Genomic DNA, 5,799 nt, shown 5'->3' with positions numbered 1-5,799 from the left:
TGCTAACGCAGTAACTCATCTGACTATGTCTTCCCTTCATAGTATGTGTTGAGGCCCAATGCTGTAGCCCTAATTTACATAAAATTTACATTGCCTTCACCGGTAAGAATGAACGTGCTAGAGAAGCAGTATCCATTCTGAGATGGTTATGAGCTTCTCAGAAATCCCTGAAATACTGGTAGCCAGTAGAATTATAAGGCCGGAGTAATGGCTTTGGCTTGGATTTTTTTTTTTTTTTTGCATTTGACAAATTATAACCCTTTAATGACTATAGCGTATTTTAACCTATTTTTTAAAAATAACATGCATGACTTTGGTGAAAGATGTTAGATTGGCAGTCTAGCAACTGAAATCCTCTATTCAAATCCAGAACAGATATAGTAATTTCAACAAAAGGAACAGTTTCTCTGCCTTGCCCCTACAAATTTCTTGTGTTGGAGAATGACATCATTCTGATTACTGTCTTCCTTTTTCTCTCTCCATGAATTTCAATATGATTTTTGCAGTCAGTATTTCATGATCTAGCAAAGGCAGAGATTAATAATTTGCATCATTAGTTCAAAAACTAGACCTCTTCTGGTAGTCCATGGAGACTGGACTGAAGGATGATAGATGCATCTCTTGATTTAGTTCCAGCCAGGACACTTAGGTGAGGATGGACTACTTGTCACCCTAGATTTTGAAGCTTTTATATGTTTTCTTCGCTTTCCCAGAACCAGGAACTATTTCTAAGATGGATGCTATAAACTCTGAACAAAGAAAGCTGTTTCCCCTCATTCTCCACTCCAACAAGGAAACAGTATCAGAAGTCTGTTCATGTGAGCACTTCAGGGCAGGTTTCGGTCATGCAATTTTTGCTCCCTACTGGGCCATACTAGATTATGCCATTAGTTTTCTTATCCCAAAACTTTACCTGTGAATTGCACATATTTAATTTAGTCTAGAGCTATCTCTAGCTAGCTAACTAAAATGACTGCAACTGATTCCATACACCGGCAATTAGATTCATTACTGACAGGAAAAAGAAAAAGACTATTCTGAAGGTAACTTTATGCTGCAGAACTTAAATGATTTTAAAATTTGTGGCTATCAAGCTACATTAGAAGACACTTAACTAAAGTGTCATAAGTAATATGGGAAGCTTTTCTACCATTTCTAGAAAGGGAGATTTAAAGAAAGTGGTTCTTCATAATCTTTCACCACCTTTTAATGATATGAATTATGGAGTTAGTGTCCTTGATAGGAGGACATAATATATTTTGTTAAGAACTTCTTGAGCAGGTGAGTAAGTAGGGTGATACATTTTTAGCCAATTACTAGTTTCAGGTATTTCTTCTATATATACATTTTTCCTGGGTAACTCAACTTAATTAATAAATGATGCTGCTTCATATTTCCAAGGAACTTCAGGCAGCTGTACCACACATCACTATTTTCTTTAATTCACAGTAAAAGTTCCTCCCCCACACTATCTATTCTGTTGTTGTAATTAAGAATCTGCATCATGAAATGCCATGTTTGAAACCTGAGTTTACTGCATGCTTGACAGACTCCCACAGCTTCCTGCCTTGGAGCTTGTTTTCATCAAACTCAACACATTGTTCTCATGGAGTCTACCTCCACATGTGCCAAGGACGATGATTTCTTCAGTCATGTGAAAGGTTTATATGATATGATGCCTTGAGAACAGTGGACTAGACTGACTGACCCAGGAGGTTCTTTCCAATCTTACATTCCTATCATATGGATGGAGTAATGCCTTCTCATAGGGACATTCCTATAGTCTTCCCAGACTTTAAGTTAGAATTATGTGCGTTCAGAAGATCTGAAAACCAAGGCATAAATGTCAGTGTAAAAAAATCATTAGTATACTTTTCTTCTCTATACTGGCTCAAATGTTTGGGCAAAGCTATCATCATGCTTGTATGTACAGCAATTGAAATTGTAAGTGGAAATGGTTAGGTAGACATAACCCGGCAGCATTCCTTAGTGCTTGCACAAGGAATATTGTCAGATGGATCTCTCAGAGAGGTTGAGAGTACTAGCAATTATTTATTAGTGGCATCTGAATCATTCCATTGTTTCTATCCAATGCCCATGATTGTTGGCTCTGGATTTAGGACCCAGAGGCCTTGTTGTGGGAGGGTGGGGAGAGGGAGGGTCTCACCCTCAGACTGACCATGACCTTTCCATTTGATCATAGGCAAATTTATTGATACACAGTGATAACAGAAAAGAAGCAATACAAACAATTAAACAATTCTATATGTCTATCAAATCCTAGGGCTGTCATCAGAGTCAAGTACATCTGGGAAGGATGCAGTCTTCACTCTGAGGCTCTCTCTTAGGTGTCAGATGTCAGCAGTCTGGAAGTGGGATACGGAGGCACACCTGACCCCGCTCCAGTGGGGTGTTTGAAATGGGCTGCTGGTATACCCTCTGTCCAGGGCCACCTTGGGGACCCTTCCCAGGTGAATGGGGATCCTTTTCGGGGAAAAGGATGGCGAGGGACAGGGGGGACAGGACAACAGGAAGGACAAGGAAAGACCCGTTTTTACTCTCAAGTCTCTGCTTTTGTATTCTCCTTCCCTCTTGATGACTCCTGATGATTCTTGATCCGTGGCTATCTCTAGTTGGTTGTCTCTGTGTGGTCACACTGTCCACATACAGTGTTGTCAACACATTCCAAGCTCATCACATGCACACATACTAATTTGATCTTTCTGGGCTTTCTCCTAATTTGGTTTGTTCCCCCCAAACTGGGACTCAGGCCCCCCTGCTCTGAGGTCTCGTTAGCTGGTGTCACTTTATCTTGTGTTATGGGCCATATGGTACATACTCCTCCCTTCCTAGGCTTTGTGTTCATTTGTTGGCCTTGTTGTTAGACAGCCAGTCAGCTTCATTGGCTTGAGAAACTTCATGTGCGAGACCCAAGCTTCTTAGAAATCAATTAACCCCTGCTGCCCATCTTGAAACATTATAATGTATATATCTATACCTATAAGCCAATTCCTGAAAAACAACCCTTTAAATGCCATTTCTAAGCCAACAGTAATTAGAGTTCAAAGACTTCCCTGCCTATACCAGCTAAAAAGATCACAAAACCATATTGAAAAAGGTTGCAGGAAAGCAGATCCATGGCCAATTTGTTGGACACAAGTTTTACCTGCTGTATACGTAGATGGAATTTGAATGTTTGATATTCTTGATGTTTACAGGCATAATGTCCCAGGTGCGGGGTTATGCCTGAGAAGTACAAGGTTTGGCTTAGGAGGATGAGGGCCTTGTTACACCTTATGCTGTGAGCCACAGAAATGTTGCTCAGCGTGGGTGCCTCTACATGTTCAATTAATATGACTGAATATACTACTACTGCTGTATTTCAGCTGGAGTAAGCTAATTCTGATATCACTGCCTACATATGCATTTAAGCTCAGTAATTGACTGTACTGCCGGATACCACTTGTATCTGATGGGACTATCTGGCAGCGTGGTAAATGCGTGTACTACGCTCCAATTGCTGCTCATGAGTAGACAGTGATACTCTACTGCTCACCAAAGTAGTTTGCTGCTCAGTAAAGTCTCATGTAGATGTACCCTGAAGATAACCTGAAGACCCCTGTGGGAACAGGGGTCCCACAGGGCTCGGTCCTTGGGCCTGCACTTTTCAATATCTTCATCAGTGATTTGGACGAGGGGGTGCAAAGCACCCTGTTCAAGTTTGCTGAAGACACTAAGATGTGGGGGGATGTGGGCACAGTTGAGGGGAGCAACAGGCTACAGTTAGACCTAGATAGGTTACAAGGATGGGCGGAGGAGAACAGGATGGGGTTTAACACGGACAAGTGTAAGGTGATGCACCTGGGGAGGAACAATCGGCACCATACATACAGGCTGGGGAACTCCCCTCTTGTCAGCACGGAGGTGGAAAAGGATCTGGGAGTCATTATTGACTCCAAGATGAACATGAGTCGGCAATGTGGGGAGGCGGCTAGGAAGGCCAACTGCACCTTGTTGTGCATCCACAGATGCATCTCGAGCAGGTCCAAGGAGGTGATCCTCCCCCTCTATGCGGCACTGGTCAGGCCGCAGCTGGAGTACTGCGTCCAGTTCTGGGCGCCGCACTTTAAGAGGGATGTGGACAGCATCGAGAGGGTCCAGAGGAGGGCCACTCGTATGATCAAGGGACAGCAGGGTAGGTCCTATGAGGAAAGGTTGCGGGACCTGAACCTGTTCAGCCTTCAAAAGAGAAGGCTGAGGGGGGATCTTGTGGCCTGTTATAAACTGGTTAGGGGGGATCAGCAGGCGCTGGGGGAGTCCCTGTTCCCCCGAGCGCCGCAAGGAGTGACCAGGAACAACGGTCACAAGCTGGCAGAGGGAAGGTTTAAGTTGGACATCAGGAGGCGCTACTTCACGGTCAGGGCGGCTAGGGTCTGGAACCAGCTTCCAAGTGAGGTGGTGCAGGCTCCCACCCTGGGGGTTTTTAAGAGGAGGTTGGATGACCACCTTATTGGGGTCATTTGACCCCAGTGCTCTTCCTGCCATGGCAGGGGGTCGGACTAGATGATCTGCTCAGGTCCCTTCCACGTGTGTCCTTGTTGCAGCAGGTTACCCTGGGTGGGGTAGGGGAGGCTGGGGCCAGCACTGGGCTGGCCCCATCAGCCTTACCTGGGGTCCTGGGGGGCCCCTGGGGCTGCAGCAGTGGCAATCCTTCTGCTTGGAGTCTGACTGGCAGCCATAATGTGGCTCTGGATGACCAGACTCCAGTTTTGAGCGACATACACTGTGCCTATGTGCACCGCTCCACCTTATTTTTTTTCACAGGTTTTTTTGACCCCTAGCTATTCAGGGGTCAATCCCCCAGTACTGCTCCCTTGCAATATGGAGAACAGTGTCTGCAGCACCATATATCGCATGGCTGTCTGGACATAGCTTTAGTCTAGAAACCTTTGACTGTCACCTATCTGCACAGCTGTGACTTGGCAATAGAGGCCTGTAGAGCAGGGGCAGGACTAGGAGCTGTAACTATGACTTGCTACTAGAGGGCTCATGAGCCAGGATAGACTTCTATCCCTGTTCTACAGGCAGGGTGTGAGATATCCTGGGATACTGGAGGACTTCAGCTTGGGCAGCACATCTGTGGGGAGTGGCCACAGTTTAACAGAACAGGAGCTGGGCAGTGCGGGTCAATGATAATTTTGCCCTGGAGGGGCATAACTTTGAGTGCATAATGAGTTCCTAAAACTACTTTAAGGTGTCATGTTCAGACAATCCAGGGGTTAAGAGATCCTGGGGCTGCCCAAAATGACTGTATAACAAGGCCCAGAGCTGCAAAGGTGCTTCTGTAGTCTTGGACCAGTTGTGTGCTGAACTAAGCCCTGGAAGGATCTTCTCAGTGCTTTTTTTGATTCTCTGGTCAGGAAGTGCTAGGTTATGATGCAAAGCAGCTGTACCATACATCTTGCATTGTAAAGAAATACTACTGAAATATTATTAGAAACACTAACTGTCTATCAAGTGAATAAGTTTATCTTGGAGGGGAGTGGAAAATGAAGCACTGGAGAACAGTGAGGGCATGCACATACTCTCAGAGTTAGGTGTTGTATTTGGGTATGTACAAATGGGGTAAGCAGAAACATAGCTGGTACTTTGGCAAAGAATTTGCTTTATATTATTGATGAGGTGTTGCTCATGGAAGCCTTTTTTTCTTGATTTCTCTATTTCAGCCATTTCTAAGGCTCCAATAATGTTGATATCCAAGCATCAGGTCATTCTGTACTCTTTTTGTGCCCAAGCTCT

General features: G+C 44.6%; 1 long non-coding RNA gene across 1 annotated transcript in view; it reads right to left on the bottom strand.

The window, feature by feature from the left end:
• The window catches only part of LOC109287717, a 139,690-nt gene that overhangs the window by 67,684 nt on the left and 66,207 nt on the right, over positions 1-5,799 (bottom strand). The window lies entirely within an intron of this gene.

The sequence above is a fragment of the Gavialis gangeticus genome, unplaced genomic scaffold, assembly GCF_001723915.1.
Source record: "Gavialis gangeticus isolate Ggan-Ray unplaced genomic scaffold, GavGan_comp1, whole genome shotgun sequence".
Lineage (NCBI taxonomy): Eukaryota > Metazoa > Chordata > Crocodylia > Gavialidae > Gavialis > Gavialis gangeticus.
The sequence above is the reverse complement of the archived record's forward strand: the minus strand, read 5'-3'. Positions and strand labels throughout refer to the sequence as shown.